We start from the raw sequence: 12,383 nt of genomic DNA, 5'->3' as shown, positions 1-12,383 counted from the left end.
TTGTGTAGCATTTTGTTGTGGCCGTGGTGGGTTGCCGGCCTTGCTTGAATGCAGTTTGGTGTGGTCGTGCCGTTTGTGGATGCGATCGAGAAGCCCATCAAGATGGGCAAGTGAGCCGAATAAGCGTGAGCTGCACGCATCATTCCATTGTTGATGATTCAGCTCGAGGAAGTCGACGATATTGACGAGCTGATCATGGTCCTGAAGTCGATTCTGTTGGCGGTCGCACATGATACCGTCGCCTCGCACGACGTCCGGCTCCGGGTTTGCTGTATGGCTTTGGGTTTGTTCAATTTTCTCAGCTCGGATGATATTGGAGACTTGCTGCTTTGACGTAATCTTCTCCGGCAGTTATCTCAAAGGACACAACATACCGAGCAGTGCCAATGCCGATGCTGCTGCCCTTCACAGTTCCACTCTTAGCGCTTCGACCCTACTGCTCACGCTAGTTCCCTCGGGGAATTTGGTTTCCCTTGTCAACAGTTACAATACCATGATTCCAAAAAATCCATGAATCCAAAATCTCTTCGGATTGCTACAGAGTCCCCATGGTCCCCATGGCTGCCGGAGAAACCTTCACACTCTTCCTGGAGAGTGGCCGCTCTCAGGACGACGGCTTCTTTGACGAGGAACTTTCCGATTTGATCGAAGTTCAAAACTTTCAGTTTTTATCGTATTTGCTATCAAAATCTATGTTTTCGGATACGCAGAGTTCATTTTTCAACTCGGTTTTACCAAAAAACCAAAAAAAAGAGGAAAAAAAATGATTTTTCGAACCATTGGTTAACTTTGAAAAATCATAACTCAAATACGAAAAAAACGCCTCTCTGGTTTCGACATATATTATGTGAAAAATCCTCAGCTTTTCAGAAAAAAATATAGCGCCCTTGGTCCCGAGACTATGAAAACAATAAAAAAACGAATACAATCAATAATAACGAGAACAGATTTCAAATTTTCTGTAGGTGTAGTAGGTGTAGTAAAAAAGACCAGGTGATTGGCTTTAATTTGATATGTCGATCATCTGAATCGGTTTAGTAGTTCAAAAGTTATGAATTTAAAAAAAAGGCATTTTTGGAAAAAAGAAGAAAAAGTTGATTTTTCGGACAATACTTGAATGGAAATGGTCACCCTACTGAAATCCTAGATGCCTTGAACATCCTTGAATAAGGGACTATAGGATTTTTTGGGTTTTGGCCGCCTAAATTTTCTCAGGGAGCACTGTGCGTCAGGCTGACGTCATATGAGCCTTGATAAAAATATCTATTTTGGAAAAAAAGGATCAAAATTACCACTTTACACGGAAATCCGAGAACCCCTATATCGGTTTAGCATGGAATGGCTGTATATATAAGAAAAAAAATTCGATTGAACCTCTTACAGGAGAAAATGTAGGTTTTGACCATATTTCGATTGTCAGTCATTTCCCGGAAAATTAAAGATTGGAAAAAATAAATCTTGAACATTGGGGTTTCTTTAACACCAATAACCAGAATTACACCAATGGCTTTCGTCGAAAAATATTTTTCACAGCCTGGTCGTTAATCAAATTTAATTAATTTATTATTTATAAAATTAAAATTATAACTATAAACTTGTCTATGAATTAGAAATATAATTTTACCCCATGGCACTTGGCGAACCAAACGATTTGAATAACCCGTTAGTAACACAATAGTGGAAGATTACTTCCCTCAAATTATTTGTATTTCTTTCATAAATTCGCTAGAATTTTCATTTCCAAATATAAAGGAAAGTAAGATGCAACTTGACTATTATAAAATATAATTCAATAAATAATATGTCCAATCTTTTGATTACATATTTCTTCGGAGCTATTCATCTTCACAGCAATTCTTTGAATGGATCAATAACTGTACGAGTCATGCGCATATGGTCGGTCATGGTAAGCTTTCGAACCTCTTGAATAGATCATTGTAGGTCAGATTTTGTTCTACTGTTCGACGGTTTGTGAATTAAAATCCTATCACCTGGTGCATTTTGTGGGAAAAAAGTGCCGAAATTTCTGTTAACGAGTATGTATTGAACGGAACAAATACGATTGAATGTATTGACCGATAATTCATCTATCGAGTGAACATTTTACAATTCGATATTCGACGTGTATGTGCTCGTCCTATTCTAGAGCAGACGATTAACAAACGATTTTTATCCCAATTGTGTGCGGTCTCGAATTCAATCGCCGTAGCTTAGTCCTTACTCGTGGGAATCTCTAATCTTTCGGGCTCGTTAAATTGAACTGGATATGAATTGTGGATTACATTAAGAAAGTGATAAAGGTAACAAATACGACATTTAGTTGAAATAAACCTATGATTTTTTTGAAATACATATCGCCATCCTCAAAGTTATCAAACGAAGTTCAATTTGCTCATGTGAGCAGGAAAAGTGATTCGATGGAAAATATAGGGTATTGTGTAATTTTCAGGAACCATGAAATTAGTGTTCATAATTAATTTTGTATTTGTTCATTCATGTGCATAGTTTTCAAGGACTATTAGTTATACAGAAAACTAATATTTTATCTCTTTTGATGTAAGTGCTTCGTGGGTAGATGGGCATTTGATATTGCTATTCAATTATTCGGTATGAGTATATGTGCTTTTGAGTATTGGTAGTAATCTAAGCTTATTGTCCGATGTTCTTACACACCATTGGCCTATTCAACCAGATTTCAATGAATGAAACAGAGTGTGTAGTAGCGAATTCCTCCGAATTCGATTACTAATATCTGCCAAATGGAAATGAAAAAAAAAACGCCATCATTGATTGGGTTTGTATCACCCCAGGCAAATATATTTTTTTTAAATAAATGTTCAAAGCTCACACAGCTAATAGTTGGGACTGTATTGATTTTTCTTGAACACGATTATCGCCTCTCAAATCTTTTTAGTGGTCGTTTTGTTTGACATTCTCAATAGCTTTCCAGAAAAATCAGGAATTAAGAGAAAAAAACTTATAAACTGTAATGCCGTATTATCAAATAATTTAGTTGATTTTTGAAATAAATAGTCTTTTTTTCTATATTCAAATGATTAAATAGTAGGAACCCGTTCGATAAAGCAATGAAGCTACGATTAAATGTGAAAAAATTCAAAGATATCTTCTCATACTACATCACTATTGTTATATTGGTGTTAATTAAAATGAAAATTTGTAGTGTATTCGGAAACACACTACTATTCTGTTGAATACAATACGAGGCTATTAAATAACTGAACTAATGCATAAAAACAATTTGTTTTCAATTCGTATCATATCATCTACGCCGCAATTCTTATTGTAGAAATTCCATTAACATATTGACTGCCATGAGATCACCGGTGAACTTAGAAGCCTGTGGAAAATCTATGGAGATTCAACGATGGCAGTCAATGTGTTAACACTTTCGTCGCCCAACGCGACGTATCTGAGTTCCTTGCGGGGCCCAACTTCAAATTTAGTTTGTAGACATTCTTTACGTGATCTAGCAATATTTTCTTTAATCTGAAGACGAATTGACAACAATAGCACATGCCAAAGTCATATTATATGGGTTTCGCAAAAAACTTCAGTACAAACCATACGTACTGTAAATTAATAAAAAGTATAGTATAAGTATTATAATAATATGGTTATAATTCTATTATTTTTCTACATATCCTATAGTTACACTTAGGTGCCTATTCTATCAAATTCCGTTAGAAAATCCTATTCAATTTGAACGAGGAAAGTGTCACCCATATCTGGGTGACGGGGCGACAAACGTGTTAAGACATGTGTCACTCGTCTAACATAACGTACTTAAATCGCTACAAGAAATTGAGGACATAAGGTGCCAGTTCGGACTTATGAAATGCGATATACATGCAACGTTAACATAACGTCAACTATTTTCTCGTACTCATCCCGTCGACGTTGACGTTGATCGTGTATGCGGGTTGCGGCCAGTAGAATTATGTGGAAAACTATACGTTACTGACCTGTCGTCTATCTGACGACGACAATGTAGGCAAGTGACAAAGGATTAACATAAAGGGTGTGTCACATCAAATTACATCACGGAAAAAACGCTGTAGAAATTCGCCCAGTAGACCGATCCTTTTGAAAATTTTAGACAGTAAAAAAAACTATTAAACAACTTTTGGCATTTTCTTTTTATTCATACTTCGAGCCCAAGTCCGTATGCTCGCACCTTCCTCTTTACCCCGTCCATAAGGTTCTGTACAACGTCAGGTTGTAGTTTTTTCGAACAGAAATCCATTTTGAAGTTCGCCTCCGATTTGACAACTTTTGGGTTCTTCCGGAGGGCCTGTTTCATAATCGCCCAATATTTCTCTTTTGGGCGAAGCTCCGGCGCGTTGGCCGGGTTCATTTCCTTTGGCACGAAGGTGACCCCGTTGGCTTCGTACCACTCCAACACGTCCTTTGAATAGTGGCACGAAGCGAGATCCGGCCAGAAAATGGTCGGGCCCTCGTGCTGCTTCAATAGTGGTAGTAAGCGCTTCTGTAGGCACTCCTTAAGGTAAACCTGCCCGTTTACCGTGGCGGTCATCACGAAGGGGGCGCTCCGCTTTCCGCAAGAGCAGATCGCTTGCCACACCATGTACTTTTTGGCAAACTTGGATAGTTTCTGCTTGCGAATCTCCTCCGGAACGCTGAATTTGTCCTCTGCGGAGAAGAACAACAGGCCCGGTAGCTGACGAAAGTCCGCTTTGACGTAGGTTTCGTTGTCCATTACCAGGCAATGCGGCTTCGTCAGCATTTCGGTGTACAGCTTCCGGGCTCGCGTCTTCCCCACCATGTTTTGCCTTTCGTCGCGGTAAGGAGCCTTCTGAACCTTGTATGTACGCAGGCCCTCCCGCTGCTTGGTCCGCTGGACGAATGAACTTGACAAATTCAGCTTATTGGCGACATCCCGGACCGAACTTCTCGGATCACGTCTAAACTGCTTAACTACGCGCTTGTGATCTTTTTCACTGACGGAGCATCCATTTTTGCCGTTCTTCACCTTCCGGTCGATGGTTATGTTCTCGAAGTATCGTTTTAGTACTCTGCTGACCGTGGATTGGACGATTCCCAGCATCTTACCGATGTCCCGATGTGACAACTCCGGATTCTTGAAATGAGTGCACAGGATTAATTCACGACGCTCTTTTTCGTTCGATGACTTTTTTCCAAATTTACGAAAAATTTACAGTGAAGCATGGCCAACGTGATCTATACACTCTTATCTGATTATAAGCGAAAGCAGAAGATATAATTCCTAAAAATTAAATTTCCGTGATGCAATTTGATGTGACACACCCTAGATGTCAGTTAATATTTTCGGATCACTAAGAACTAAAAAAAATATTTTACTAGAGCTTGTGCTCTTTTATTCACGCTTGCTTAAAGACTAAAATACAATTTGATCTTAAGCTCTAAAGTCAGCTCGCGTGCTGTGTTTATCTTTTCGGGTGGCCTGATTTCTGTCCTTGAAATAATGCTGACCGGCGGCTAGCTCATATCGTTGTTTTGATGAGTTATTATGTTTATGCTGGCGAGCTCCGTTCTCGCGATATCGGTTATGGCTGCTGCTAACTCCTTGTTTATGTTTACGTTTGGGCTGTCGCTAACTCCTCCCTCTTAAATGATTTTGTCCTCAAAATTTGCTTGTCGTGCGATATGGAGTTGGAGTGTTTATGAATTCTTCGATTTCTCGTTTTCGTTCCTCTGATAAGTCGTTTGATGTTTTTGTTTCTGTTAAATTGATTTCCTCTTTGTCTGAATCTGGATCTTTGATGCTCAGCTGAATGTTTGTATTAGGTTTCCAAGAGTGTAAGCAGAAAATGGCTATGGCTATGGCTGCGACAATTATCAACGTCATTCCGAATGATCCAAAAATATTTATTTTCCATTGCAAGGAATTATTTTGTAAATGAAGAATTTCCAATTTATCTCGGTGTTCAAGTGTCAAATTTTGAAGGTATTCTACTGGTGGTTCATCAATGGTACTTATTTCATGAACAAGTAATCCTGTAGTTGGCTGATAAGATTTGCCGGTGAATTCATAATTAGTGTATGTTTCTCCATTAATGTAGAGATTGCAGTTGTGAAATTGTAAGAGAAATGATCCATTGAGAAATCTGTTAGAACTACTGCAATTTGATGATATTTCGGCTAATGCTTCGTTAATGAAAATAACTTCATCATTAATTCGTTTGATGAGTCCTTTCGTGTAAACTTTTTCAAAGATACATGTTGAATGTCTTCCTCTAACGAGATAATTGATGCATTCTGTTGTAGGTTCCAGGTTGCTGTTATCACAAATGAATTTACTTCCTCCTCTGTCTTCACATGGTCCTTTGACTTCGTATATATGGGTTGAATTTTGTATTATGTAATTTTGTTTGACTGTTATACGTTTTTGATTCCTTATCACGGAGTCAATGTAATTGTATTGAAATTCATTTGGGCTTACATGAGGTACTTTCAAAATGTACATGATGTGTGAATTATTAATTGCAACTTGTACTTGTGATTGTGACAGGAGCTCTTCAAATGACGATATGTATATGTCTCGACTTTCTAGAAATGTACCGATTAGGTGAAAATCTTGAATGGATAGCAATTTACTGCTTGGGATGCCATGTTTTGCCATAAGTACTGCCTCTTCAATTGTTTCCACTTGGTCTTGAAGTGAATCCAAGTTTGAGAGTATAATTAGTTGATTTATTTCTGTCGAGTGATTTTTCATTCTTTCTGTTTCTAGGGTTAACACCTGGTTTGCAATTTTTGTGACTTCGAGTAATCGTTCTCCAATTTTTTTGTTGATTAATATCTGTTCGTTATTCTGACCGATGAGGGAGTTCATTGATGAGTTAATTATGCGGAGATCTTCAGCATCAGGGTTTCCGGCGATCCACTTCCATACAGTGCCTATGGTGTCCCATCGTTTGTGTCTTCTTTTGAAAGGTTTTATTTTCAAATATGTTTCTAATAATTTATAATGTTTTATTTGTATCAATTCGTATAATGCATTGTTAGAATATTTGTTTTGGATTTCTTGATCGAGATTTTCAATCGTTGTTTCTATTTCATTTAGATTTATTGGGTGGGCAACTCTTACGTGACCTATCTTTATTTTTGCAATACCTAAAGGTATTATGGCCAGAGGATTATTGGTTAAATCATGTACTTGTAATAGTGAGTATGCTACAGGTACGCAGAGCGCGAGCCTGAAAAGATAGAAGATGATGTGGAGTGGTTAGTTTTATTTTACACATTTTCTGAGATTCGATTTATGAATTTTTCGTCCTAATTCATCAATTACAAAAGTTTCATGATCTTCTTTTATTTTTATCTTTTTAAATTGTGGGTCTCTTTTAGATACAGTATTTGTTTTTTCGTATGCGTAACAATTTTCTGGGAATTTTAAATATTTTGGAACTGTAATTTTATTATTTTTATTTTGATATATTTTAATTATTCGATCCAAATTTTCTTGTCTTTGTTTTGCAAAATCTGCGAATGACAGGTTGTCTCTGTTAACTCCAAGATATACATTTTTTGGGGTGTCATTTGTGAATGAATGAATTGTATTGTTGTATTTATGCACTGCTAATTGAATTAAATCATTCATTGGAAGATTCGGACTTGAGTTTCTGGTGCATCTCATTATTTCGCGTATGGTTGAATGTGCTCTTTCTATTTGACCATTTGTTTCTGAATGGTTTACTGGGGTTTTATAAATTTGAATACCTAAATTTTTAATGTGTTGTTCTATTATTTCTGATGTAAATGTTCTTTCGTTGTCGATTACAATTGTACAAGGAATGTCCCAATCGAATAGTAATTCAATAAGGGCATCTTTAACATGTGCTATTGATCTGGACTTTATTGGCTTTATTTTAACAAATTTTGATAATTTATCTATTGAAGATAGATATAAAAAGTATTGATTATATATAAAAATATCAATATGCACTATTTCTCCTGGGTAATGTGGTATTGGTGTTTCTACTGGTAATATTTTTTGTGGATGTCTATCATATTTTTCCGTTTTACAAGTTTCACAATTTTTGATATAATTCATAGTTAGTTTATTCATTTTTGGAAAATAACATTTTTTTATTAATTGAGCCACATTTTCTTTAGCATTTCTGTGTGCGTAATTATGGATCTCTGCAATTTTCTTAATTTGGTCATTCTCGTTGTTAATGTCTTCTACAATTTTCTGTGCATATCTGGCTCGTACAAACTTTGGATCAAATACTTCTTTATAAATTTCTTGTATAACACCCATTATTGGTTCGCTTGTCATAATACCATTCATTATTTTCGGTACCAGAAACTCTTTAAGTTTTTGTGTTAGGAATTCTTTAGTAAAACGTGGATCTGTGAAGATATGCCTTTTGAATTTTCCAAAGTTGATGGTGAGTTTATAGCTTGAATGATCATTAATTTTGAAGATGAGTTGATTTTGAAAAACGTTTATGGGTGATTCGGTGGATGGAATGTAACATTGATCATCATTGTCTGAAGAATGTATTGTAGGAGTTAGTGAATTTATTTGCACACGGGATAGTGCATCGGCAACAACATTTGCTTTTCCATTTTTGTAAAATATTTCGTAGTCATGTTCCTCAAGATAGGATTTCCATCTTTTCAATTTAGCATTTACGTTTTTTGGTGAAAGAGCAAATGTTAACGGCAGGTGATCTGTGTATATTTGTATTTTAGCTCCATATATAAAGCATCTCAGGGAATTCAATGCCCATACTATTGCAAGCATTTCTTTCTCATTAGTAGCGTAATTTTCTTCCGTACGAGATAGAGTTCGCGATATGAAGGAAATGGGTCTTTCTCCATTCAAAGTTTGTTGAGAAAGAACAGCTCCAATTGCTGTGTTTGAAGCATCTGTGGTTAAGATGAAATGTTTTGAGAAATCTGGAAAAATTAGAACATCTTCTGACGTAAGAATATTTTTTAATGTTTCAAATGCATTTATTGCTTCATCATTTAATTTAATGGGAAAATTTTTTGATTCGTGTTTAGTTATTCGGCGGTGGCCATCCTCCCCTCTTAAAAGGATTGTTAAGGGTTTTGCCAACTTTGCATAATCTTTGATAAATCGTCTATAATACCCTGACAATCCAAGAAACATTCGTAGTTCCTTGATGTTAGTAGGTTTTGGGTATTTTTTAATAGCTTCAACTTTCTTGGGATTTGGTTTTAAACCATTTTCGGAAACGATAAATCCTAAAAATTCAACTTCATTCTTCAAAAATTCTGATTTATCTGGTTGTATCTTGAAATTAGCTTTTTTCAAAGTCTCTAGAACTTTTTGTAAATTTTCCAAATGTTCGTCGAGGGTTTTTCCGAAGATAATAATGTCATCTATATAAACATGACATATTTTTCCAATGTGTTCTCTGAGAACATCGTCCATTACTCTTTGAAAAATACTAGGTGCATTTTTTAATCCGAATGGTAAACGAATGAATTCGTATTTACCATTATTTACTGAAAAAGCGGTTTTCTCAATGTCTTTCTCATCCAAGGAAATTTGATGAAAACCTGAAGCCAAATCTAAAGTTGTGAAGTATTTATTGTTGCCAAGGTTTGCTAGAACCGTAGCTGTTTCGGGAATGGGATATTTGTCACTTATCGTTTGGGAATTTAGTTTTCTGTAATCGATTACTAGTCTGTACTTTTTTGTATTGGATGCGTCTTCTTTTTTTGGAACTATCCAAACTGGAGAATTATAGGGTGATTTAGATGGACGAATTATTCCATTTTTCAAAAGTTTTGTTATCTGATTTTCAACTTCTTGTTTCAAAGCTTGGGGATAGGGATAGGATTTTGAATATATGGGATCGTTATTGTTAGTTCGTATTTCTGCTTTGACTTTTGTGGTAAATGTTAGTTTTTCATCTGGGGGCTGGAATAAATCCTGAAAATGAGATAATACGTTAATTAATTTCTGCTTTTCATGTACCTGTAGGTGATCGTTTCTAATGTGGATCTTGTTGACTTCTTGTAATTGGTGCTGTAATAATGGAATTTCATATTTGTTATTGATTATTAATTTTTCTTTTGATGTATCAATGACTGCTTGCAGCTCCTTTAGCGTATCATGTCCGATTATGGCGTCAAATGTCCTTAGATTATGCATATGGAAAAATTTAATATTTATATTGGAATATGGTTTGAATAATTTTGCTTGTGAGTATTTGCTGATTTGGAGATCTCCTCCAACTGAAGAAACTGTGAATGGTTTTTTCACTTGATGTGAAATAACTGCATATTTCGGATGAATATAGTTTTTATTTGAGCCGGTATCGATTAAGATTTTCAATGGTTTTTTCAATTTTCCATAATACAAAAAGTAAGGCAGGGTAGATTTTATCCTAAAAAATTCAACTCTGCTGATTCATTTATTTCTTCGGTTTCAGATTCATTTTGTTCTTGTCTTTCTACTTGGTTAGTATAATTTTCAAAAGATTGACCTTCCGGATAACTTTCTTCTGTTAGGTAAGGGATTTGTTCAAAGTACTGTGGAATGTCAGGATTGTCATTATTCATTCTATATTCGTTTGTTTCAATATTAAATTGTCTCGGTCTCTTATTTGGGAATGGAGGTCTATTTGCATAATTTATTTGGCGTGATCGAATTGAATGATCTACTTCCATCGGTTCTACACCATTGTTGGGTTTTGGAACGAATGGATTATTCTGAAATTGGAATCTTGGTGGGGGTTGAGGATTTGGTTGTTGTGGTTTTGAATGCTGAAATTGGTTTGGTTTAAATATGTTCTGTTGTGGGAATCGGTTAAAATATTGGACAGGATAACGAGTTAGTTGCTGATGACCAAAATTTGATGCATGATTCGGTTTTGGAATGAAAGGTTGAGCTCTAGGCGGAATTCTAGGTGCTGGAATCGGTTCATGTCTTGGTCTTATCATGGTTTTTCTGTATTCTGTATTCTGGTACGTAATGCAGTATGCATACGCGTTCGCCAATGATTCTGGTTCATGATTCTTTAAAAATTTTCCAACATCACCACTTAGTCCTCGAATGAAAGCATCTATAGCTTTCCTATTATACATATCAATCATAGCCTTTGAGGCTTCCGGATGACTATATGCAGGATTTGTTTTAATTTGATTAGCGATTAAAGAAAGTAATTTATTTATTTCATCATAAAAGCATTCAAGTGTTTTTCCTGATTGAGTCGAATTCATCAACTGATAATCAAGAGTAGTCAAATCTCTCTTCTCACCATAATAGGTTAAAAGAGTTTTTTTGATTAAATTCCAATTGATATTGACATCGGAATTCACTAGTGCACTGTTCGCCTCGCCCTTTATTTTCCTTCGGACGGCTGTACAGATCGCGTAAAATTTATTTCTCTGATCTACGGTGCTGTTAGCATTGGGTTGATATGCTCTCACTAATGCATCAACATCTCGTATCCAGGCACTCAATTCATTTGATTGTCCATCAAAAACCGGAATTTCTTTAATTAAATCGGGAAGTTTTTCAATTGGGGATGGATCTGCAGGTGTTCCATCTGGATGCACATAAATCAAAACGGGGTCACTATAATCTGTTGCCGGAAATGCAATGTTCATGCTTTCCAGTACATTCAGTCTGTTCAAAATATCTTCTATTTGATGGGCCATTGTGAGGAAAAAAAAATTTTTTGAACCTTATGATTTCTATATAATAATGAATTTTTATTAGTTTTTGGTTTTCTGCACACTTTTTATAGTTGTCAGGGGCAACAAATTAAATCAAATCGAATCAAATAAGTTCACTTGTTTAATACTGTTTATTTATTTCACTTTATTATTAAAAACTTTATTTATTTATCTCACTTTTTAAACTACAAAAAATTAAAATTTCACTTACCAAACTAATCCAACCATCATGTGGGAACACCACACAATTGCGGGAGACGTACCTCCAATCAACAATCCTCTAACAGTGTTGATATTGGAAGGCTCTGGACGCGCGGCTGGGGCGTTGTCGACTCCTATTATTCCGAATCCTGTAGTGCCGGGTTGCACTTCGAGATGTCAGGATCCACGGGAACCCAGTTGTTAGCAATTAGTCCCGGTACGGCGGTTGCTTTCCTTTTTGTTCCAACTACACGTTTTCACTGCACTTTTCACTACTCAGGAGCCAGTCCGTACGGCTGCGTTAATTAAACGCGGTCGTAATTGCGAGTGTTAACTTTTTTGCGAGTGAAAACACTGAAACTGTCAGTTGTTGTAACACACTGAGTCTTCTTCAGGTATCTCAATTTTCACTCAATTAACACTTTTTCACTTACTGGGTCCCTATTCGGGCGCCAGTTAATATTTTCGGATCACTAAGAACTAAAAAAAATATT

General features: G+C 36.0%; 1 protein-coding gene across 1 annotated transcript in view; it reads left to right on the top strand.

Moving 5' to 3' along the window:
• The first annotated feature begins 1,915 nt into the window (after positions 1–1,915).
• LOC129763312 (synapsin) overlaps positions 1,916–12,383 on the top strand; it is a 133,395-nt gene continuing 122,927 nt past the window's right edge. The window contains exon 1 of the mRNA XM_055762246.1: positions 1,916–2,300. The gene's annotated coding sequence lies outside the window, so the exon portion shown is untranslated. The remainder of the gene's footprint in view (positions 2,301–12,383) is intronic.

Source organism: Toxorhynchites rutilus, chromosome 1, assembly GCF_029784135.1.
Source record: "Toxorhynchites rutilus septentrionalis strain SRP chromosome 1, ASM2978413v1, whole genome shotgun sequence".
NCBI classification, from domain to species: domain Eukaryota; kingdom Metazoa; phylum Arthropoda; class Insecta; order Diptera; family Culicidae; genus Toxorhynchites; species Toxorhynchites rutilus.
The sequence above is the reverse complement of the archived record's forward strand: the minus strand, read 5'-3'. Positions and strand labels throughout refer to the sequence as shown.